At 45.5% G+C, this 24,863-nt stretch overlaps 3 protein-coding genes across 3 annotated transcripts in view; 2 read left to right on the forward strand and 1 right to left on the reverse strand.

Annotated features, from left to right (window-relative positions):
• The window catches only part of LOC128399909 (immunoglobulin superfamily member 1-like), a 270,931-nt gene that overhangs the window by 44,450 nt on the left and 201,618 nt on the right, over positions 1-24,863 (reverse strand). The gene's annotated exons all lie outside the window — the stretch shown is intronic.
• The window catches only part of LOC128399910 (brain-specific angiogenesis inhibitor 1-associated protein 2-like), a 157,316-nt gene that overhangs the window by 33,474 nt on the left and 98,979 nt on the right, over positions 1-24,863 (forward strand). The window lies entirely within an intron of this gene.
• Positions 9,403-24,863, forward strand: part of KCNJ14 (potassium inwardly rectifying channel subfamily J member 14) — a 28,425-nt gene continuing 12,964 nt past the window's right edge. The window contains exon 1 of the mRNA XM_053361781.1: positions 9,403-9,628. The gene's annotated coding sequence lies outside the window, so the exon portion shown is untranslated. The remainder of the gene's footprint in view (positions 9,629-24,863) is intronic.

The following is a 24,863-nucleotide window of genomic DNA, read 5'->3' on the forward strand; positions in this document are numbered from 1 at the left end:
AATCCACAACCTGATTGGCTTACAGTAGAATTCCGGAATTAGCCAATCATGTGCAGCCCATTGTGTAAATAATGTATATAAAGCAGATACTTTGAGGGGACATTCATTCATTCCTCCTCACCACTACGAGCTGAATAAAGAGCATGAAATCACTTCGCGACTCTGAGTATATTTCACTGGCGACGAAGGTGGGATCCCGCTGAGCTGACTGCCACACACAGCACCGCAGCACCGCCACCTGCCGCACCGCTGCCTCGCACCGTGTATCCAGGCTTCAGCTCCGGGACACAAGGAACTCAGAATGGCAACCGACAACAGCTTCTCGCCATTCAACCCAGCATCCGGAGACTGGGAAGCGTACGCCTCCCGTTTCACCTTCCTCCTAGAAGCCAAAGGGGTCACCGATGAAGAAGACGCCAAGAAGAGGGCGATATTCTTCAGCGTCTGCGGAGAGGAGACGTTTGAAATCGCCCGGGCTCTCCTTGCGCCTGAAGATGTCGCTACTGTCCCATACAAAACAATAATGGAACAGCTGAAGGGGCACTTTTCGCCGCAGCCCTCAGTGGTGGCTCGTCGAAATGCCTTCTACGCAAAGCGGCAAGCCCCTGGGGAAACCATAACTGGGTTTGTGACCTCTCTCCGCCAAGCCGCCCGGTTCTGCAACTTCTCAGAGCTGGAGAACATGCTTCGTGACCGCCTCGTCGGTGGCCTGAAGGATGAGAAGCTGCAACGACACCTCTACGCTAAGAAGGACCTAACGTTCCAGGTCGCTCTGGAGGAGGCCCTGGCAACGGAAGCTGCCGAGAGGTCGACGCAAGAGGCACGGCCGAGCCAGCTGTCCCAACCGAGGGTCCACCACGAAGACCTCACCGACGACTCAGGATCCGACAGGGAGGAGGTGCACCGAGTACAGCAGCGCACTCAAGCAGCCCACATACCACAGCTGCCTCGACGAGAAGGAGGGAACTGCGCAAGCTGTGGAGAAAGCCACGAGAGGAGGACCTGCCGTTTCCGCAATGCAGAGTGCAGGCAGTGCAGAAAATCGGGACACATCGCCCGGGTGTGTCGGGCTCGGCCCACCCGACGCCAGGCATCAGATGACCAATCCAAGAGCCCCAGGTCCCGGGGCCCAACGCACCAAGGCAACTCGACAGAGCTCACGGACGTCCAGGTATACCAGTTGCCCCACCCCAACGTAGAGAAAATTTATGTTGACGTACAGATAGAGGGGGCCCCATGCCGCATGGAGCTTGACACGGGTTCAACTCTATCCATAATCTCGGCAAGGACCTTAAGGAAACTGTGTCCTACTGGGGGTCCCAAACTCAGGCCGGCCCCATTCACCCTCCGGGACTTCCAAAAACGTAAGGTCCCCACAATGGGGGTGGGGACCTTCAGGGTGCAATACCGAGGGCGGACGCGGCAACTGGACTTGCTTGTGGTCAAGGGCCCCTACATTAGCTTACTGGGATTGGCATGGTTTGGACCACTGGGGCTAGCCGTCACCGGGGTGAACCACACAAGCTTACAAGTGGACGTGGACGCCATATGCAAGGAATTTCCGGGGGTTTTCGATGGGAAATTGGGACAGTATACGGGCCCCCCCATTGCTCTACAGCTTGACCCCGCGGTACGACCGGTCAGGCTCAAGGCCCGCCGGGTCCCGTTCGCCCTGAAACCCCGTATAGACGAGGAATTGGACCGGCTCGTGGAGCAAGGAGTGCTGGAGCCGGTGCCTAATGCCCCCTGGGAAACCCCAATCGTCACGCCCGTCAAGCCTAATGGTTCGGTCCGCATCTGCGCAGACTACAAATGTACCATAAACAAGGCCCTCACGGCCCATGCATACCCAGTGCCAGTGGTCAGCCATGTTCTTGCCACCCTGGCTGGGTCGAAAATTTTTGGCAAGCTGGACTTGGCCCAAGCATATCAACAGCTGCCAGTAGATGAGGCCACAGCAGAGGCACAGACGATTGTGACGCACAGAGGAGCATTCAGGGTAAAGCGGCTGCAATTCGGTGTCAGCGTGGCACCAGGCATATTCCAGAATCTAATGGACTCTCTACTTAAAGGGATTCCTGGCGTTACCCCCTTCTTCGATGATGTGTTGATTGCCGGGCCCACACCAGAGGAGTTTGAGGACCGCCTCCGCACCGTTCTGCACCGTTTCCAGACGGCGGGTCTCAAGGTGAAGCGGGAAAAATGTCTACTAGGAGTGCCTCAGGTGGACTTTCTGGGATTTATGGTGGACGCAGAAGGGGTCCACCCGACTGGGGACAAGGTACGGGCCATTTGTGATGCCCCAGCGCCCAAGAACAAGACTGAACTTCAGGCCTTCTTGGGACTATTGAACTTTTACCATTCCTTCCTTCCCCACAAGGCGGCGGTAGCGGAGCCCCTACACAGACTCCTGGACAAGCGGGCCCCTTGGGTGTGGGGCCAGCGCCAGGAGGCCGCATTCCAGGCAGTCAAGGACTTGCTTGTCTCAAACTCGGTCTTGGCACACTTCGACGAGAGGCTGCCGGTGGTGCTAGCATGCGATGCCTCGCCCTATGGAATTGGCGCTGTCCTGGGACACCAACTCCCGGATGGAAGAGAGGTACCGGTGGCATACTTTTCCCAGACACTCAACGCAACCGAGCGGAACTACTCGCAAATCGACAAGGAGGGTCTGGCAATCGTGAAGGGAGTAAAAAAATTCCATGATTTCTTGTACGGGCGGCCCTTCACCGTGGTGACTGACCACAAGCCGTTGCTTGGCTTATTTGCCCCTGAAAAGCAGACCCCCCAAGTGCTGTCTCCTCGCGTCCTCAGGTGGTCAATTTTCCTTGCCAGCTACCAGTATGCACTGATTCACCGTCCAGGGAAGGCGATGGGCCATGCGGATGCCCTCAGCAGGCTACCACTACCGGAAACAGGCCCCGACCCAGCACCTGCACAAGAGGTTATGAGCCTGGAGCTGCTTCCCGACCGCCCCATTCAGGCACAAGAAGTTGCACACCATTCCAAGAAAGATAGGGTCATCTCCCGGGTCCTGGACTGGGTGTGGAGGGGATGGCCCAGCAGCAGCCCCGGGCCAGAATTCGCCGGCTACACAACCCGCAAACATGAACTGTCGGCCCACAAGGGGTGCCTGTTATGGGGAAGCAGGGTCGTTGTTCCCCAGCCCCTCCGCAAAAGGGTCCTCACAGCCCTACACGAGACACACCCAGGGGTAGTAAGAATGAAGGCCCTTGCCAGGAGTTATGTGTGGTGGCCGGGGATCGACGGAGAGATAGAGGCCTGGGTCAAACACTGCCAGGCCTGCCAAGAATCCCGCCCAGATCCCCCAAGGGCCCCAGTCCAGTCCTGGGAGTCCGCCCGGGCACCATGGTCACGCCTGCATGTGGACTTCGCTGGCCCCTTTCAGGGGAAAACATTCTTCATAGTGGTGGACTCCTACACCAAATGGCTGGAAGTCGCACTGGTACCGTCCACTTCTACGTCCGCAGCCATCCGGGTACTACGCAGGCTGTTTGCAACCCACGGGCTCCCTGACACTCTCGTCTCAGACAACGGGACTGCATTTACGTCAGGAGAATTCCAAACCTTCACAGCGCAGAACGCCATCCGCCACATCCGTTCGGCGCCATTCCATCCTGCCACCAATGGCCAAGCAGAACGCATGGTGCGGACCACCAAGGACACCCTTCGCCGCATGACGCAAGGGGATTGGGAGTACCGCCTTGCCACATTCCTTCTAGCACAGCACAGCACCCCCAGCTCAACGACTGGCCGGAGCCCCGCTGAACTACTAATGGGTCGGCGCCTTGCAATCAGATTGGACCGCCTTCACCCCGATAGAGCTCAGGATGAGGTAGTGGTGGGGGAAGGCAGGAACCCCCGGACCTTCGAGGCCCAGGACCCAGTGTACGCAAAGAATTTTGGGGCAGGCCCAGCATGGGTACCCGCCACAGTCACCAGGGTCACTGGCCCCGTGTCGTACGAGGTGCTAACAGATGGGGGGCAATGCTGGCGCCGCCACTGCGACCAGATACGGCGACGATTCCCGGGAGAAAACCAGGAGGAGGAAAGGTCAGAGGAGTCCCAAGGGAACAGAGGGGCAGTGAGGCCCATAGAGCACGAGGGGCCAGCAGGAGAGGCAGAATCAGTAAATACAGAGAGGACCTGCGAGGCCGAAAGGACACCGGAACCAGAACCACGACTGAGCGAGCCGGTTGCGCCAGACCAAATAGCCCCATCACAGCCAGCATCCTTGGAACACGAGCCAGAACCTGAACCCCGGACCAGGGAACACCCCAGGCCGCAACGCACACGTAGGCCACCGGCGTACCTCGAGGACTATGAATGCGACCTCCCGGGCAGGACTGGAACTTAGAGGGGAGGGGTGTTATGTACTGAGCTGAATAGGATCCAAACTGCAGCAGTCTGATTGGTCCTAGAACAATAGGATCCAAAAGGCAGCAGTCTGATTGGTCCTAGAACAATAGGATTCAGAATGCAGCAGTCTGATTGGTCCTAGAACAATGCAGCAGTATGATTGGTTGGCAGGAACTACCCAATCATGCTCCAGATAGAAGTGAATCCACAACCTGATTGGCTTACAGTAGAATTCCGGAATTAGCCAATCATGTGCAGCCCATTGTGTAAATAATGTATATAAAGCAGATACTTTGAGGGGACATTCATTCATTCCTCCTCACCACTACGAGCTGAATAAAGAGCATGAAATCACTTCGCGACTCTGAGTATATTTCACTCAAGTGGTGAGTGCTGACAGAAATGGAGCTAAAATGGGGACAATGAGAAACAAATGGTATATATCAGCACATTAGAGGAAGCCCTGGGGTTTGGAGATGTATAACTTTAAAACCTTGGTGGGGAAGTCCCCTGGAGACTGTGCATATTCGAAAAGAAAACTTGGATGAGGGTAAATGGTACATTCTAGAATAAGGTATGGCTGGCAAGTAGAAGCAATCATTGTATACAGCTGTTCATCCTGACTTTTGACCTTTGAGATATATATATTTTAGGACCCACCTTATTTTAGTAATTTTAACTTGTTTAAAACTGTTTTTAATGTTGTGTTTTGATGGTTGCAACCCTCCTTGGGAACTTTCAGAACCCAGCTGGGGGAACTACCCTTCCATTGACCCAGGAGCAAAGCTCTAACTCAGGAAGAAAAAATGGCCCCCATCAACTGCATGAGGCACTCGACACATTAAATCAAAATATGTCTCTTCACAGGCCATCACTCGGCATTAAAGCACTCTAACCAAGAAGCGGAGAATTCTAGAGTCACCTGCACTGTTTTCAAAGGTTTGTATGTGTTCTGATTATTTTAAATTATTCTTTAAAAAATAAACAGAAACTGTCTTTCAAAATTCTGTTCGCTGTTAAGCTAACACAAGTGAAAGATTAAATCATGGGACCTTGAGATAATAACTACCATATTGGCCCAAATATAAGCCGGTTCTTTAAAATTCCACAGGCACTCACACCAGTTCTGTTTCACCGTATGTCTGTTTCAGCAGCGATATCGTAAAAGCCCATTTTTCCAAGGTCGCAAATTTAAGCTGAACTTTAACTTTTCAGAGTCGGAATCTGGGGGGAGGGGGAATGTGGCTTATATTTGGATCAATACAGTAAGTAGGCTGGACTCTAAAATAAATCTGCTTACCTTAAACAGTCAGGGGTCTTGGTGCACAACTAAGTTAACCACTATCCTTATCCCAAACTCTGCTTCTGCATTACCCTTGAACCTTGCCTTCAAACACAATTTAGGTAAAGAGAATGCAGTCAAAATTAAACCCTCCTTTGGACTGATTTTAGATGACCCCTTTTCACATCATGAGAAGTGACTTACCCTCCATTTAGCAGTTGGCACAGCAGTGGAAGCAGAAGCATGTCTGCCTTAAGAATACATCTCTTGCTGGCATCGTGACAACCTATGTGCGTGTGGGGGAGATGGCAGCTTCTCAACCAACAAAATGGCTACATTGCAAAGCACTGTGTCGGCAGTTACTAAATGATGGGTACCCCATATCTCACAGTCGCAGTGTGAAACAGGGTTGTATGAATCAAAGCATACACTCCACTGTGGAAGATCTGGTATGTTTAAATGGCAACATTCACTAATACCATCTTCCCTCTCCGCTATGACTTATTCTTACCTTTTATATCCATTTCCTCCTGAAGCAGGAAGCAGCCTGAAAAAATAAGAAGCCATTAGAAAACAGGACTTACAACAAGAAGATTCCTGCTGGACCACAGCACCCACTTCTGCTAAAAGCTCTCCCCACACAGATATACAAAAAATCAGGGCTTGACTCTGAGACCAGGCTGTGGAAGATACTTTCATAGTCTAGGTTCTTCACCTGAAATCCACGTGAAATAGAATTTGTGAGCCCCCAAGCATGTAAAGAGTCCACAGTCCCATTCTCTTCATCAATAAGCAATGGCCTATATAGTCCATCCAAATTGGATTAATATAGAGTTGAGGATTTGCAGGGCAAATGGCATAATTTATAGGCACAACCCTTCATTTCAGATAATAACCCTGCCTCTCTCACACACATACCCACACAGTTGTGTTGGTAAACACCCTTGTTTCTAACTCCCTTGAACCAACTGTTTTGGCCTTTCTGATTCTCACCAATAGAAGAGGACGAAGAATGCAAGCATTGTAGCAGATTGCTATTAGCGTCCCTAAGATCTCATTTCACCTCCGCCGTCCTCACCCTCAAGATGTTGATGTTTTCTGTGGGCCCACAGTTGCATCTGAAGCTACAGGAAATGGATGATAACATCATCTCCAGTGGACCCAAGAAGTCAGAGGCTCTCAGAAGCTCTCAATCGGCGGAAAAGATCTTGGGTGGTTAGGTATTGCTTCACATACAAAGGAAACCATCCACATGCCAGGGATGTACAATATTGCTCTGTGTTCTTATGGGCCTTTAGGAATTCCACGGTAAAGTCAAATTCACTTCGGAGGAGGAGGAGAAAGTGGACTGTGGGACAAGAGGAAGTGTGGATTACCCCAAATCTGGCCCACTCCCTGCAGTGGACCAAATCTGTATCCTCCTGGAACACTTACTAAAATATAACACATTTTGCGGCTGTTCCACAGCAGGCAGGTCAAAGTGGTTGTGGTGTTCCATAAAGTTAGACAGAGGTCAAAGTGGTCCCATAAAGTTAGATAGAGATTTGAAGGCTGGGTGCTCAGCAGGAATGAAATAGAATTCCCAACTCAGCCTTCCGAAAATGGTAACTACAGTAAGCTGATGCAGGCCTCCAAACTCTCCACAAGGTGGAGATGTTGGCCTAGAAACGAGACTACTGCTCTTAAAAGGCAATTTCCTTTTCAATATAGAAGTGAACCCTCAATATCTCCATTCATTTTGCTAGGTAAGTGGCTCCTTACGCAAGGGAAAGTGCAAGAGCCCCTGCATTAAGTGTGCTGCTGCTTTAAGAATGCAACCTTTTGTTGAGAAAGGGGTTTGATGTAAAGAAAGCACTGTTCCCTCGCTGAAATATAGCTGTGCTACATAATTTATGGGGGGGGGGCGTTTTTGCACAAGTGGGAGACTTACATTGATTTGTGATTAAATAGGTCTATCGTGTAAGACTTTAAAAATGCTTGACATTTGCTTTCTCTTCCTGCACAGCCTGTCCTGCATTAACAAATAACACTCAAAAGCAGAGCGAGAAAGGTTCAAAGGCCTTTTTTATTGTCCTGTGTAAAATAAAAATAGCCCTAGTGCCTTTTAAACAAGCTATTATGTATGAGTGGAATATATCTCCAGTCAGTGTTGCAACGAAGATCCTCTGCTTTGAAGACAAAATTTACCATTTTCGTGGCGCAGAAATATTTCCTGTAAAACTAAAAAGTCACTCATTTATTTATTTTGTAAGGTGCCACTGTTTATGGTGCTACTACTACTTATGTCCCCCCCCCAAAAAAAACCTGAATCTTCTTCCTGGATTAGTCACACAGGTAATTCCGCTCAATTTGGCATCACATATTAAATTGGTTGTGTGATGCTACACAACCAATCAGATTTGGCTGTGTGATAAAATCACTGAGGGCAACTGAAAGACACCACTGAGGACGAAGTCAGTTCTTCTGAACAGTGCCTCAAAAAATGTCAGAAAAAAATATTTTTAAAAAGTTTTTTGCCCTGCTGAACAAATATACAAAAGAACGACAAGTTATTTCAGCTCACCCCTAGCAACAGTAAATGCCAAAGCTCTGTGAATGTTATTAATACACAGAAAGAAGAAAAGCTATGGTATACCTGCCTCAGCACAATCGGACGCCTTCATCTGCCCCAGCTGTATTGATCTCTACAGTCACAGCAATCACTGTAAATCTCCAATGGCTTGACTTGACCCCTGAAAGCCCACGCTTCCATTGTCTCCCAAGACAGAGAGATGCCAACCATCTTAATATACAATATTTCTTTAACATTTTAGAAAACCCATGAGAAATCACTGACATTTGACAGCAAAGTTCAGGAAACAAAGGCGACTTTTGACTGATAGTCAATTTTCATCCACATTTTTATTGTTTATTGGTAAATGCCAACATTTTCCAAGGCAAGTTGCTAAGTGCTCAAATGAAGCTGAATTCTGCCTATCCCCTTACACAATCTTAGACATTTTCAGGCTTTCTTTGTTAAGTGGCCGTATCTTAAGAAAATGATGCAATTTCTGTGAGTTGCTGAAATTGGATATAGGCTTTTCAAAATTACCAGAAAATGTCCGAACTCCAAACATCATGTTTGCTTCAGATATTTTCTAACATAACTTGGCAAATTATGACATCTGACAGTAAATTGTGAAAATGAGGGAAGCCATGAAGGAGCCATTTTCATTACTCTTTTTAAATTATGCCTCAGTGTGTGTGTGTGTGTGTGTGTGTCCGTCTAGGTAGGGTAAATATGGAAAAGAAAGGCAGGTTCTGCAGTTTATGAGTCCTGACTGTCCAAAGCTTAAACCATTAATGGTTTCCACCAGGACGTTTCTGATCCCCTGGGAGCATTTTCCATGCATTGATTTGCAGGCCTCGGCACTTTATTGCTGAGTGTAGAGAGAGAAAACAGAGTGGTTGGAGGGAGCTTAACAAAGAGAGAATGAAAATAAAATAAAATGAATGAACTGATAAATACAAGAGGAAGGAAAATATAAAGATATAAGAAGTTGAAAGGCAGACCTGGACCCTATCCCTCCTCGTTTTTTCAGTTCCTCCCCATCCCCATTCTGGCTCTCTCTCTATCCAGCTGTCCATAAACAGCTGGAGAGGGACACCCAAAAGCAGCCAATCCCAAAGGGCCAGGGGGAGGGGCTTGTGCTTGCCTCCTTTTCAACTCAAGGCAAATTACAGATGCTCTAGGGATTAGCTGAGATCTATGTTCCCAACAGTTGGTCTGAGGGAGCAGAGGAGAGTAAAAGTGAGTGAGAGGCATCCTTGACGGCCAGGAGACGAGAATTAAGGAAGAGAAAAGAGGTGACGAGAGAAAAGGAGGAGAGAGAGAAAAGATACAGCATTACTGAAGAAGAGAAAGAGTGACCTGGAACAAACTAAACACTTCTGGGGAAAGATGCAGGGATGTCCAAATGTAATGGGGTAAGTGGTTTCTTTGCAACAGATGTCCAGGGTGGGAACTCAAAGGCAATGGGTGATTGCAAAAGGGTTTGCAGAAGGTTGCAGTCAGTCGTCTCTTGGTAGTTGCCCTAATGGACCCCACATATGCCAGTTACCTTCAGAAGAAAACAAGTTATAAAACAGTTTGTCACTAGAATGTGAGAGAGAATGTCACACGGCAGCAATCAAAGTGGATAGAAGGAACAGAAAGGGAGTAAAACGATATGTACAAGCAGGGGAAAAAACCACCTCAGATTTGCTACTATACTTCTGGTATCAGTATAATGTTCTGGTTTCAATCCCGGAAGACAGAGAACACGGGAGGCTAGAGAGGCGCATGGGGGAAAGAAGGAGGCAGAATGGGGATATGAAGTTTAGAGATGAGTGGCTTTGGAGGGATGTGGATGGATAGATAGTCTGGATACAGATTGACAGATATGGTACAAAGAGAAGGCTAGCAAGGTGGCTATACATAGACAGCGCTGCATAGAAGACAATATGCTGCAGTCAAATCCAGATTGCAAATACCCACTCAGTCAGGACAGCTGACAACCTGCCAGCTCAGCATTTTGCTCTGTAAAATGGGAATACTTGTCTCTTCCGTTGACGAATGAGAGAGATACAGAATCTTATTAAAAAGGACTATTGAAATGCCCTTTTGGAGATGCTCTTACAGACTAGACTGCTTGGGAATTTCAGTTAGAACGAAATCTAGCAAACAAATGGATGACATTTTGCCAGACTTGACTCCTTGCCAGTCTGGCTACTGGTCTTCTTCTGAGCCCAATGCAAGGTCTTGCTTATTCCCTTTAAAGTCCTCACCAGCTTAGCCTTGGCATCCAAAATACTGCCTTCTTTAGGAACCTGTCTGACTATTAAGACTATCCACAGACACAATTGGCCAAATTCCCGCAATTTCTGAGGTGATGCTGATAGAAAGGGCCTTTTCTGTTGCGATACCCCAGCTATGAAATGTTCTCACTATGACACTGGCATCTGTTTTTCTTCTTCTGTGAACTGAACTCTTACTTAGTTGCCTGTTAGTTTTTGTTTTTTAAAAAATCTGTTTTTATATTGAGATGATTCTGGTGCTCCAGTTGTAAAACATATTTATGATGTTATCTGAGTGGGGTAACAGACAATTGCAATAAATAAAAGTTTAAAAGGACACCACTGGGCGTCAGCATTTATACCCTGACCTTATCTGGACCTTATGCAGACCCAGACCAATGACCTTGATGCTGACCTCTATCTATGAGTACAGAGTAGAGGGTTAAATGTGAGGGGGAAATCGTGCCAGATTTATTCCTGTGACTAGAGGCTAGGGACAGGACAGCCACTTCCCTGTCGGGCTAATAGAGGTAAAATGTTATGTGGATGCTATGTGGCTTCTAGATGGTAGACTTCAATTTTAATTGGGTTTGTCACTGCTTCAGGTCAACAGTGGCTGGTGAATCCATATGATATTGCGTCTGCAACTCAGCTAGGGAAGGAAGACATAGGGCAGAGGAATTTAGTTCCTGTGGTAGATTTAGTTGTCATATCAGAAGTCAAGGGGAATTTATTCCCCAAAATCAAATGGGATGGAGCTTCTGGAGCGTTGTAGGGTGTTTTTTTTAACCTTCCATCTCCAAGTGGTTTGGTTTACTTGTTTAGTCCTCTGAATTTATTTGCATGCTAAACACCTGCTCAAACGTGTTTTCTTTTCTTGCACACTTTGGTTTGGTTGTGAAGTGCTAGAAGGTAGATATTAATTCCCTTGGTTAAGAGATTGGATTGCCCTCTATTGAGCGACATTTTGGTGCTCCCAATGAGGTTCTCCAAGGAATGCCACAGAAGGAGGAACATTTGAGCCTATGAATGCTCAGCCTAAAGTTTATGAAATAGGCTTCCATCCCAGACCCTCTGAGGATAGGTTTGGGGACTTCCCTCAGGCCCAGCCCTACCATTAGGCAGAGTGAAGCAGCTGCTTCAGGTAGCAGATGCTGGAAAGCGGCAGCAAGGTATTGGTGGTTAGAACTGTGCATGCCATATAGCCTGCCCTACATCCTCTAGGTGAGCTTGCTGCCCTCAGGTGTGCTCTCCTGTTACCAGTGTTGAAGTAAGATTCAAGAGCTAATCCAGCTGGCTTCTGTGTATGGAATGTGAACCACCATCTTGTACTTCACCACAGGCAGCAAAATGTTTTGGGTCTGCCTGGCTTCCCGGTAATCAGTTGATTCATTTGGAATCCATACCCACCAAGTGTCCTGGAAGAAACAGGGCATCCCAATTTTATTTTATTTCTCCACGAAATCACGGCAGCCATTTTGGGTGCTGCGATCTTTTTTGGGGGGTGACATCGCAACGTGGGTCAAGTGACTCACCCGGGAGCGCAACCCGGAAGATGTCCCAGTTTTTGATGTGAAAAAGTTGGACAGTGTGGCAATCCACAAGACTTCTTGGTGTTTCAGCAGAAGTCAGACTTCACAGTTGGAGGCCAATGGGTAGATTATTCAGTGGAATTCAAGAGGTTAGTGTCTGCTTCCGACCATCTGGTTCTTATGATCTGCGTCACCCAATATATATTTTGTCTACACGGAAGTAGTCACAGACAGTAGACCTACAAAACCCCAATACCAGTGTGGTGTAGTTGTTAGGTGTATTGGACTAGGACCAGAGTGACCTGTTTTAATCCCCTTTCAAGTAAAAAGGAGTGATCACTGGGACAATTGCTCAACATACCTCTCACAGGGTTACTGCGATCATAAAGTGAGGATCAAGACAGATGTGTGGAAACTCAAGGTTCAAAGAATACCAATTTCTGGGTGACAACTTCAGGGGGAGAGTCTACTGGAATTATATCCTGCTTGTGGCCTTCCTAGAAACATCTGATTGGTTACTGTGAGAAACCAAGTGCTGGATCAGAGCAATCCTTGGCTCATTTTATATTCTCATCAAGAAAGCCATATATGCCACCCCAAGCTCCTTGGAGGAAGGGTGGGATAAAATTGCAATAATACATTGTATACATTTATTTGTACTGATCACTGGTTTTAATAAAAGAAAAGTGAAGCTTGCAAAAAAAAACCAAATATAATTATATCATTTATTATTTCCAATCAGGTGTTAAATAAATACAACTCAGAACAGACTAATAAATAGCACAGGACCGAAAAGTAATAATCACTGCTAGGTTCCTTCATGTAATTTTTAAAAGGCGTGAAGTTCTCTACCTTTTCGGTTAGTTGAAACCTTTTTGGTTCTTAAAGAGAGTACAATGTTGTCCCTCTCCTTAAGAGAAATTGTGTTTTCTAGTGCTGTAGTCACTCATGCAGATAAATTAACATGCATAAATGGTGTGAAGGTTGAGAAAGTTGTTTTTGTTGTTATACCCCACTAGTGCCGGATTTACATATAAGCTGAACGAGCTATAGCTTAGGGCCCCACTCTCTTGGGGCCCCCCAAAAAAATTAAAGGAAAAGAAACTGGATGTACGGTACATTTCCAAAATATGATAAAAAAACTAATAAAATAAAACCTACATACAGCAACAGTGTTTTGTGTTGTGTAGGCTCCTATGATGTTAGTAATGGGTCCATAAATTACCCTATAGCATATATTCAATGCAAAAAACAGTGACAATTTGTTGTTGACAATGGACAGCTGGACATATAAAGGGCCCCATTACCTTCAGTAGCTTAGGGCCTCATCAAACTTAAATCCGGCCCTGTACCCCACGCATCTGTAATGAGGCAAGTTTTCAACTGAACCAGTTCCATAAATGCATTGGCATTGTTATATATTTATTCTTTAGTCTGCACTTTCTAGAAGATTTTTAAACATTTAAAAACATAATATTGTTTTAAAAAAATCACCAGTGACTATTGACCAATAGTGGATTCTACAGCCAGAAATTTGCAAATTGCTGCCACAATCCTGGAAATTCCTGTTGACTGTATATGTTATTGTCCAGCTCACATTACCTGTGTCTATGCAAGAGCGGTTGGACTTACATCAGGGCACCGTGGAGCAACATTTTATTGACTGACTTAACAAAACGATACCTTACCAGCTGAGACAGCTTTCAAACCAATAAGACCCAACAAAGTAATGTCGTTGCTGAAAACAACAGAAATAGCTTGTCATCAGTTCATTAAAGCAGTGCTCTGGTTTTATGTTAGAAGCAGGGACTGTGCCGTACATTTTAAATACTGTCATGACGTTTTGCTTTGTTAGCTAAGGATTTTTTAAAATGTTTGTTACTTGGAGTGCATTTATAGTTTCGTATCTGTGGGTCTTGTCACGGATTGCGTTTGATTCATTGGCTGCTGTACGTTTCGTTTGAAAATTGTGCAGGGCACAAGTCCTTAAAACACATGCAAGCATAGATCCAGTTTCTACAGCTCCTGACCCTGCTGCCCTGAAAGCTAATAATAATTAGTATTCGCAACATGTAATGGGTTAATGAAGTTACACTTTAAATTGACTAAAAAGATGCCCGATTCATCAGGCTGCGGATTTTAAAGTATGTGCTATTTTAAAACCAAGTCGTTATCAAAATTATAGATGGCAAACACTATCGTAAAAGAAGCATCCCCCCCCATTTGCGTATCGCATTTTCTAATCTTCGAGAATCTAAGAAGATGCCTTTTACACAATCTATACGCCATGCAATACAATTGAAAATCAAAGCAGGTATCCTTTCTGTACCAGAAGGATTATTTTTACTTGTATAGATTTATACAAATATAATGTTAATTGATCAAGCAGCGATAGCCCTGATTGTAATCTAGTTTGATTTGGCGAAGCCTGTATGAAACAAAAATGGGCATCCCTGCTCTGTTATCACCTCTCTGGCTCTTAAAATCCTCAGGCTCAAGGTTGCAAGGGATCACAGACAGAGAATAGGCAAATAAATTGGGCACAACACATCCAGTTGCTTGCAGGTATGAGAGTTTGATGTAGCTTAAAGAAAATACTACTAAACCTTAGGTTACGTAAATACAATCCTGGTAACAACACACACAACGTAACAGGCTGTTTTTGACTATGTAACTTCTATTTCAAACACAATTCATCATATAATATCTCACAAAGTGTCATTCTGTAGACCAACACATCATGCAAACAGAACATAGCAAGAGAAATTAAAGTCCAATGGATGGTCAGGAGATAAAGTGCATTCGGTTCCTAAATTGGCATATTGGCAGTAACCACAACATGGTATGCTTATCTTATTATGTTCCACGTATCGCTGCTTTGAGGATTCTAACATTCCTTGTATGTAAATATCAGATCAGATGAAAAACAGGATAATACCTTGTTTCGCCCAACTGAGCTTCGTCAGCTGTGCATACTCATATTCTTGTACGACGGAAACATGGAACAAAATAAATTCAGTTTATATCTACATACAAGGAACATTAGAATACAATATTGTGGTTAATGCCAATATTGGACTTTAACTTCTCTTGCTATGTTCTGTTTGCATGATGTGTTGGTCTATGGAATTACACTTTGTGAGATATTATATGTTGAATTGTGTTTGAAATAGAAGTTACATAGTCAAAAACAGCCTGTTACGTTGTGTGTGTTGCAGCTTAAGGAAAATAAGCAAGCCATGTGCCGAGTACTACATTCCTAGAGTTGCACCTTTTAAATTAGATGGAAAAGAACAAGCAGGCACTTCATAAGTTCTTGTTTACCAGGGACTGTCACAGTATTCTGGTCCCTTGTAGGTCACTGTCCCTGCTTTTGTCTTTGAGGACACTTTGTAAGAATGCCCTTGGTGTGGAGTGCAAGCTCAGTTACTCTTTGAGTTTCAGCTCTTTCCTCGTCATCTCTAGAAGTGAAACCTTTGAGTGCTGGGTGGATACAGTGCTTCCCCCCCCCAAAAAAAAAATATGTTTAGGGGTACTCTCATTTTGACTCAAGTAAATCACCATTTTATAGATCAAATCAGGGGGGAAATAAATACAGTAAATGGACAAAAGTACAAAGATTCACAAAACGTTTACGGGTATGCGTACACCTGCGTACCCCCAGAAAAAAAAGCACTGGGTGGATGCATCTTGCTCTTAGGAATACACGTGCAAGAAAACTTAAGGACTGCACAGTGACATTTCACACACTGCTGCTGAACTGCTGGTAAGGTAAAGGTAAAGGGACCCCTGACCATTAGGTCCAGTCGTGACCGACTCTGGGGTTGCGGCGCTCATCTCGCTTTATTGGCCCAGGGAGCCGGCGTTTGTCCGCAGACAGCTTCCGGGTCATGTGGCCAGCATGACTAAGCCACTTCTGGCGAACCAGAGCAGTGCACGGAAACGCTGTTTACCTTCCCGCTGGAGCGGTACCTATTTATCTACTTGCACTTTGACGTGCTTTCGAACTGCTAGGTTGGCAGGAGCAGGGACCGAACAACGGGAGCTCACCCCGTCGCAGGGATTCGAACCACGACCTTCTGATCGGCAAGTCCTAGGCTCTGTGGTTTAACCCACAGCGCCACCTGTGTCCCTAGGAACTGCTGGTAGCACACTGCAAATCAGTTGTGTGTTTTCCTAGCATGTCTTTAACCAGAAGGACAAGCACCCTCTTGCTTCAGCAAAGTGTAATTGGGCAAGGGAGAGAATGCAGAGGAGCAGAGGGTAGTTAAGAATCAGGGTGTTACAAGTGTGTCCTTATTCTCACCTGTAAAATTTTGGAGGGTAAGGGGAGGGGGGAGAGAACCAGTTCAGTTCTGAGCAGCTCCTTTGCCAGAAGCAGAGAGCTTCTGGTTTCCTTGCTGCGACTAATGACTGACAATCACAGCGCATGAGAAACTCTTAGCTGACTGGCAGCTCCGTGGATATCAGTAATTCACCACGAGGCTGAACACTTGATGGGTCTCTCAGATGGTGTGTGAGGCAAAGGGCAGGCTCAAGGGCCACCCAACACCTTCAATGCCAATTAATGTTTTTTTCCCATTAAGAAAATGTATGTGCTTTGGGGAACAGAAAGAGTAGGTGTGTCTTCAGAGTATTTGTTATATGTGGATTCTTTAGTTCCCCAGTGGTATACTCTCCTCAGAAACTCCCTCCATATCTTTGGCTTGAGAATGAAAACCAGTCCTTCACATGGTTAAATATGGCAAGGTATTGTTGCAAGTGGTTATGTTCATTTATTCTGCTTTCATCCCTGTCTGTTCGCTGGTTTTGCAGATTTGTATAGCATGGCAGTTTGATTGGACCCAGTAGTGGGACATATGAAATATGTGTATGTTGCACACTACAATATAAGAAGACATGTGTCTTCTCCCAAGCCACTCTGTCGAAACAGCTACCATCAGCTTTTTATTCACTTTCTTAAACTGCCCAAGGACCATATCTCAAAACATAGGAGCCAACCCTTAGGGGCTGAGGTGTCTTTGACTCCCCAAGAAAATATTTGAGGGGGCCAGGCCCCGCCAAGGTTGATGAGCATTGCCATTCAAAGTGGGGGGGTGGGAGGTGCCATGCCATGTGATTAAGTATGTGGAGCAGGGCTTCCCTGGGCCCCCCAATATTTTATTCCAGGTGGCACCCCGTCTCAAAAAGAGAGGCATTGTGTGTCAAATATGTCAAGAAGCCCTGCCGCCTCATCTGCAAGCGACTGCCTCCAGTCAGGACTGTCTCTTAAGCATATGTGGTGCTGGGGTGCCCCCCCCTGGTTGCCCAGTCCCAGGCATGCAGTAGGGCAGAGCCAGCCAGCCAGCCAGCCACCTCAGCGTCTCGCTGGCTCGGTTGTCCCTGAACTCTCGTGGTGCAGAGCCACCCACAGCAGAAGAGCCCGCCGCAGCGCTCCGACCGACGGGCGGGCTCTTCCCTGGACTCTTGGCCTGGCACCCCTGAGAGCCTGGCACCTGGGTGGCCCTCGCCCTTAGCGCCTATGGGTAAGACGACCCTGCCTCCAGTTTAAACGCCTGCCTCCTAATGTGGGTACCATAACCTCTGGCTTGAAGACGCTTGCCTAATCTGTAAACTGGGTCCTCTTGTTTAAAGCTCTGCCTCCTAATCTAGAAACCTTGCCCTCTGTCCTAGAGACCCTCTCTCTGATCTGGAAGCCATGCACTCTGGTTTAAATCTCCCCCTTCAATCCAGAACCCATGCCCTCCAAACCCATTCTCCTACTCCCAAATACGGGTGTAGTCCATAGTGATTTTCCTTTTCTAGTCCTCAGTATTTTTTTCTAAAGAAGCTCTGTGATTAATTGCAGAGTAGGGGTCCCGATCCTACATGGGAGTGTGAAATTGGCTCCCTTTTAGGTTTCCCCTATAGAGGAGAAGCCACCACAGCCCAAATCTTTTTGTAGTTGCCGGAAGACGGCTCCTTCATCCTATTCTGACCTTGAAATGAGCGGCTTCCCAAAGCATTAATAATGTATCCAGAGGCAACTTAAAACTTTCAGCAAAACAGGGTTGTGTGTTTGCTTTCCGCTCCCCTGGATTAATTACAGATTAAAAAGTGGCTTTAAAGTTCAACTCAGGGTTTGTCTACATGGGGAAGTGAGCTTAATCTGTATTAATTTGGGTGAGGATTTGTGGTAGGGACTAAACCCCATACTTACATTGAAATTGTAAAATTATGTGTGCTACCACGTGCGCGCGCACACACACACACACACACACACACAAGATCCTTTGGATTCAAGTACTGTTATGCTGCCTTGAATAGCTTCAAGGAAAAGAAGATGGTAAGCTGGTTTGCACATCTTGCTAAACCATTGTTTCTTTTAAAGTTTGGCTGAGTTGAGAATGTGCCTCCCACTCCTCTGTTGCTTCCCCTCATTCTTGTGGCTGCCACAGCAGTGCAACCAGATCATAATATGACTTGTTGCCTCATGCAAGCTCGTGAAACAAACCAACCATTATCTCAGTACAACACGCCATTCTGTGGCTTGCTTGTGCCACTTGTTTGTACAGGGGCAGGAGACACATTCCTGATTAAGTCGCAGGGCCCCCATGCCAGTCAAGTCTTTAATTTCTGGCATTTCACACTGGCATGCATATCACCCTTCTGCAATGGCTTATGTTACAGATTTGTAGTTGAGTGCATGAGCTGATTCCACTGGAAAACATGAGTTCAATGGCGCTTAAAGGTAAAGGGACCCCTGACCATTAGGTCCAGTCACGGATGACTCTGGGGTTGCGTGCTCATCTCACTCTATAGGCCCAGGGAGCCGGTGTTTGTCTGCAGACAACTTCTGGGTCATGTGGCCAGCATGACTAAGCCGCTTTTGGCGAACCAGAGCAGCGCACGGAAACTCCGTTTACCTTCCCGCCAGAGCGGTACCTATTTATCTACTTGCACTTTGACGTGCTTTCAAACTGCTAGGTTGGCAGGAGCAGGGACCGAGCAATGGGAGCTCACCCCGTCGCGGGGATTCGAACTGCCAACCTTCTGATTGGCAATCCCTAGGTTCTGTGGTTAAACCACACTGCCACCCGTGTCCCCCTTCAATGGCGCTTACTCCCAGATATAAGATTGCAGCCCACCTTGCTTACTTTGTTTACCTCATTTGTATCCTACCAGTGTCCCAAAGGAGCAGGTTAGACCCTAGAGTCTGTCCCCCGCTTTAATCCTCATGACTTCCCTGTGATGTAGGCTGTGCTGAGGGAGAATTCATAGCTGGTCAAGGGTTTGAGTCTGGGGTCTTTCCGGTCACAATCCAAAACTCTAGCCTCATACTGAGTCAAACATTATCAGTCAATCTAAGAGCATTCATTCAAGTAGGATTTCTTTAACTGGAAGACAGCAGAAGGTATTAGGTCTGCTATGTTCCATTTGATCTCTGTGACCTAAAGCAATAATTTGCATGTTGTGATAGGAATTGCAGATCAAATGCTACAGGTACACCTTCATGCTGCTATAAGAGGCAGGCAGAAGGTAGATAAGGATCTACTAGTACATCTCTTGACGAGTTGCAGTAGATCGGAAAGGGGTTTTGACTCCGTTTGTTTTTTCTCCCCAAAATACCAGCAATGAAGAAACATTTCCCATCAAAATTAGGCTGTTGAAATGAAGAATGCTAACAAGGAGTGGGTTTCTGTGTGAAAGGACTGCGAGCTGGGTCCCAGTACTAAAAACAAGTCCCTATGTTCAGAATGTGCTCAGGGAAGCACCCAGCTGTTTTGTTCTAACTGGTTCCCTTGGGTAGATCTTGTGGTTCTAGTAACAAAAAACAAAAAACAAAGCAACCTTGTGAAGCCTGAAGTCAGCCCAGCCCTGCTGTGGAATAGCTCAGAGCCTCTTAACAAACTTTACTGAGAGGAATAAAGTGATATATCTGAATGCAGAAACCACTCTTAAATCAGAGAGCAATGCTCTTTTAAAGTTGTGGTACAGTGGTACCTCAGGTTAAGAACTTAATTTGTTCCGGAGGTCCGTTCTTAACCTGAAACTGTTCTTAACCAGAGGAACCACTTTAGCTAATGGGGCCTCCTGCTGCCGCTGCGCCGCCGCTGCACGATTTCTGTTCTCATCCTGAAGCAAAGTCCTTAACCCCGGGTACTATTTCTGGGTTAGTGGAATCTGAACCTGAAGCGTTTGTAACCTGAGGTACCACTGTACTTTTAAAGGCTGCAACCCTTAAGCACAATTCCTAGGAAGTAAGCACCGACGAACTCAGTGGAATACTTTGGATTATTCCACATGTGTTTATTAATCTGCCCTGGCACAAAGTAAAAAAATAAATCCATGTAATTAAGTAAACCTCCCCCTCACAATCTAATCCACTAAATTCTATGATAACCCAGGAATCCCTTCCTTGGTCTAACTTACTACATTTAGAAATGGAATTATTAAATGTAACTTCCGTTAAATGATGGCAGAGATATATAGCTGAACAGGGTGTGTGGGTGTGGGTGTGTGGGTTTTCGATGTGGGACCAAGGAGAACCCAGGGATCCGAATTTTCGTTTCTAGTGCTTCCTTGGACTCTGTTCCAGGTTTGTCAGCAGAATTTTTGCAGTGAGGTGTAGGGAATCTCCGCAGGGCAGTCAGAACATAAAATACAGATGGCCTCATTTATTAAAATGTATTTCTTTTAACATTAGTTCTTAGTGAGCAATTGGATAGAATATGGCTTCTAGAAGAAGAAGAAGAAGCTAATGCAGTCCTTTTCAGAGAGTGGGGACTTGGAATAACCTTGAGGGAGGAACAGCCTTGTGTTATTCATGTGCTGGCTGTAACTCATTCTGAGCCTCCCGGTGCCTAAGATGGTCTCCCTTGCGTCTTGTCTAGGGCCCACACTCTCCTCCTCTGCCCAAATCCTAAATCCGGCAGGGACCAGAACAGTTTAGCATGTGGTGTCCTCTGGGCAGCCGATCAAGGGCAGCTGAATTCTGGCACCAGCAACAAGGTTTTACTCTGGCTTTCCGGCCCTGATAATTAATCAGACCAGGAGCATGGCTTTAGGAGATGGGGACACACACACACACACGACACACACACACACACCAAGCAGACAGATGCAATTCCATCCGCTTGTATTATATAGCTGGAGAAATCCCATAGTTTGTAACACCTCCCCTGTCCCCAGATTTTATAACTGGAATCCCTTTATGAAAACGAGAGCAATGTGTACGGAGAGATGTGTGGATTTATTATGATTTATTTATTAAAATCCCTTGATAACCACATTTCTGTATGTTTAAGAGTGTATTGCTGGGGGCGGGGGAGGACACACAATTATTTAAAAAGAAAACAGTACCAAATGAAAGACGGGGGGGGGGGGGTTGCAGCCTCCAGAATGCCAATAGAGAGGGGGGAAGATGAAACCGTTTATTCTACCAGTTTGGGGCAACTAATGTAAAGGCCCGGCTTCTTAGTGCTGCAATTGATACCTCAGAGGTGGCACTCAAAACAGCTGGATAACAAACAGGACAATATAGGGAGAATTATATTATTATCACTGTTGTTTATACCCTGCCTTTTCCTCTGATGGGACTTGAGGCAGCTTACAGATAAAAACAAGAATTGCTAAAAACATAGAAGAAACAATAATTAAAAAACATTTAAACATTAATAGAATTAAAACTGTATACATATATAAAAACTGTTGAAAACATAGAAATAATTACAATAAAAACTTATATACTTATAAGTATATATACGCCATTAGTTTCTAAAACTTTCTGTTTCATTTTTAAAAATCATTTTTATTAAGTTTCCATTTTATATAAATATAGCATACTCAAATTTTTCACATTATATTCTGCTCTTGCGAGCACTCGACTCCCCTCCCTCCCAGCCCATGATTACCTTAAATTGTATCTTTTTTACTTGCATTTCATATTTCCCCTCTTTACTCTCTATTCAATTCTGATGATCACGGAATTATGTTAATTGTAAATCGGTGCTTTCTATAAACTATCAAGCTTTAAATCAGTCCTGTCAGTGTTGTTAAATGTTTACAATTATCTTTCAAACACTCTATAAACTTATTCCAGTCTTTATGAAACGTTTGGTCCTGCTGGTTTTGAATTTTCCCAGTCAATTTCGCCAACTCAGCATATTCCACCATCTTTTTTCTGCCAGTCCTGGATCGTTGGTAAGTCTTGTTGTCTCCATCTCTGTGCTAGTAAAACTCTTGCTGCAACAGTTGCACACCTAAACAGTTTTCTGTTTCAATTGCCTCAACTTTCCATTTCAATTGCCTCAAAGAACCCAAGTTAAACAATAACATCCACAAAAACAAAAGGGCACCATCCTGCCAAACTCAGAACCTTTTATGCTTAAATCTCCCCACCAACAACAACTGGAATCAATGACTTAAAAATGCTTCGGTTTGCCTGGATCTCAAAGTGTATGCAGCCTGTACAAGCAATCTCAGGAGCAAAGAGGACCTTAAAGGTCTCTATCGACAAGGCCAAAGCCACAAACCAGGAGGAGAGCAATGCCAGAAAATCGACGGCTTAGAATCTTAGAGGCAAAAATCCAGGAACAAGCGCTTTGCACACATACACACACAAAAAATGGATGTGATAGAAAAGGTTTGATGGCATGTGGAAAGCTTTTCCACAATTCTGGTATCACCCCAGAGAGGGCTCTTCTCCTCACCACTAAATAATCTATTTCCCATGGATACTGGGCATAAGGCAAGTCCCCAGAATATGTTAAAACACAGCAAAGTTCAGCTTTTCCAGGTGGGTGGCAGATGAACTTAGGTTTCATTTTTTTAAAAGATAAATAAATCTAATTCTGCTATCTATCTGTAGTGGTAGGTATTGTAAATGGAATATCGGTACTACATTCCTCCCCCACCACAGCCATAAAACAACATCAATGGTAGAATAGCAGGAAGGCGGGGGGAGGGGGCAAGGTTTTGGATGCTTTGAAGAATGAGTAGGTCAGCTGGATCCAACCAGTTCTTTGTAGATTTGAGTCTTAGGCTTTCGCAACACACCATTAGAAGGACCTTTTATTCTTCTTTTGCCCAGAGGAATTTCAGGAATAATGATATCTTATAAAGGCAGTGTGCCGTCTCTTTTCATGTTTGTGTGTGTGTGTGTGTGTGTCCAAAATGGTGCTACACACTCAGAGATTACGCAATTGTATGACAAGGCTTATATGGATAGTCCCCGCAATCCAGAAATTCTTAAGGTGCTCTTAATTTGTTTCCTTGTTGGCACAATAATTTGCCACCATTTATGAAAGAATATGAGACGATATCTATCTATCTATCATCTATCTATCTATCATCTATCTATCTATCTATCTTTCTTTCTTTCTTTCTTTCTTTCTCTATCTCCTGGGATCTACGGAGATTCTCCTTGCAGAGACACTAGATGGTCACAGTAAAAAATTACCTCAGACAGCCTCAAATACCCAACATATCTGGGGAAGACCTCTTGCCATCTGCAGCCAACGAGGCTGAGATAAGGGCCTCTCTTCAGCTTTTTCTCTCACAGTTTTGCACGTAGGTACACCTGAGGCAAAATAGTAGCCAGCTCAGGGCTCCATCAGAACTCCCTGACAGAAATAGATGTGCTTCTTATCTCCTTCAGATCGAACAATGAACAAAAAATGTAGGAGTTCCCTTATTCTGCCCTAAGGCTCTGAACATTAGCCAATCCCAGCCTGCTGGTCAGATCTGAGGGCAGGGCAGTAAACTGGAATCAAGAGAAAGAGGAAGATATCAGGCAACAAAGGGGCTGAAATGGAAGGTGACCTGATTTAAGGTGTGAAAGTGCTGCTGAAGGGAAACTTGGCCTATAGGTATCCCCTGCTCTCTTTTCATGCAAGATTCGGATACCTGTGCACCCCTGGGATGGGCAGCCATCTGGGAAGATGGGTGCAACATCTGGAAGACTACAGGTCTTTTCCTGTTTTAATGGCTCCTCCTGGCATGCTCTGGCCCACTCCAAACTGGACACAGGGAATGGATTTCACAAACAGCTGCCCAAAGCCAGGATAATCCAGATGTGCTGCTGTCCTCCAAGGAGATTGCCTCTCTGCTCCATGAAAAGATTATAGTGTGTCTCTATTTTTGCATTTGGTTCGCTGGTTTGTAATTTTTTATTATACCTCTCTTTTCAACCAAGGTTGGCACCCAAAGCAGCTTACCAATACTCGTTTGTTTGCGGGGCAATTATCCAGGAATGAGCTTCCATCCTGATTTGTATACACATCTTCCTGCTAGTCATTTGTTCGCCCCCACACTTTTCAGTGCTGATCCTCGTCACTTTCCAAACCTCAAAAAATCCAAGTGGATTTGTTGCACTTGAGTGACAGAGCCCTTTAATCCGCGTCAAATGCACAAATCTGAAGTTCCGGTATGTGCTGGATTCCCTCCTGCAATATACTGATCATTGAGAGGTTCCCAGAGCATATTTCTGTGCAACTGGTGCACATGCATGTTCTTTCCTGCTGAGGACAATGTGTGTGTACAGGATGGAAGCAAGGCTAGTGACCATGAGTTGTCACAATCCCACTCCCCACCTGTGCAGAGAGCGTCTGAACAGTGCTACTGTGCAAGAGAAGCTTTCCTTCTGGATTGTGCTGTAAATTGCATGCCTGTTTTGATAACATTTTTTATTATTATTTTTAAAAAATCAGTGCATTGAAGGTCTTCAGGAGTTAATTTGTCTTCCACCAGCACTTAAAAATAGCTTTGCATTTCAGGGTTAGAATTATGCTAAAACCAAATGAGTGCTTGTCAGCACTACAGTGAAATATGGCCCCACTAGATAGCTGCATATATCTCTTAATCTTCAGCGGTAT

The sequence above is a fragment of the Podarcis raffonei genome, chromosome 13 (genome assembly GCF_027172205.1).
Source record: "Podarcis raffonei isolate rPodRaf1 chromosome 13, rPodRaf1.pri, whole genome shotgun sequence".
NCBI classification, from domain to species: Eukaryota; Metazoa; Chordata; class Lepidosauria; order Squamata; family Lacertidae; genus Podarcis; species Podarcis raffonei.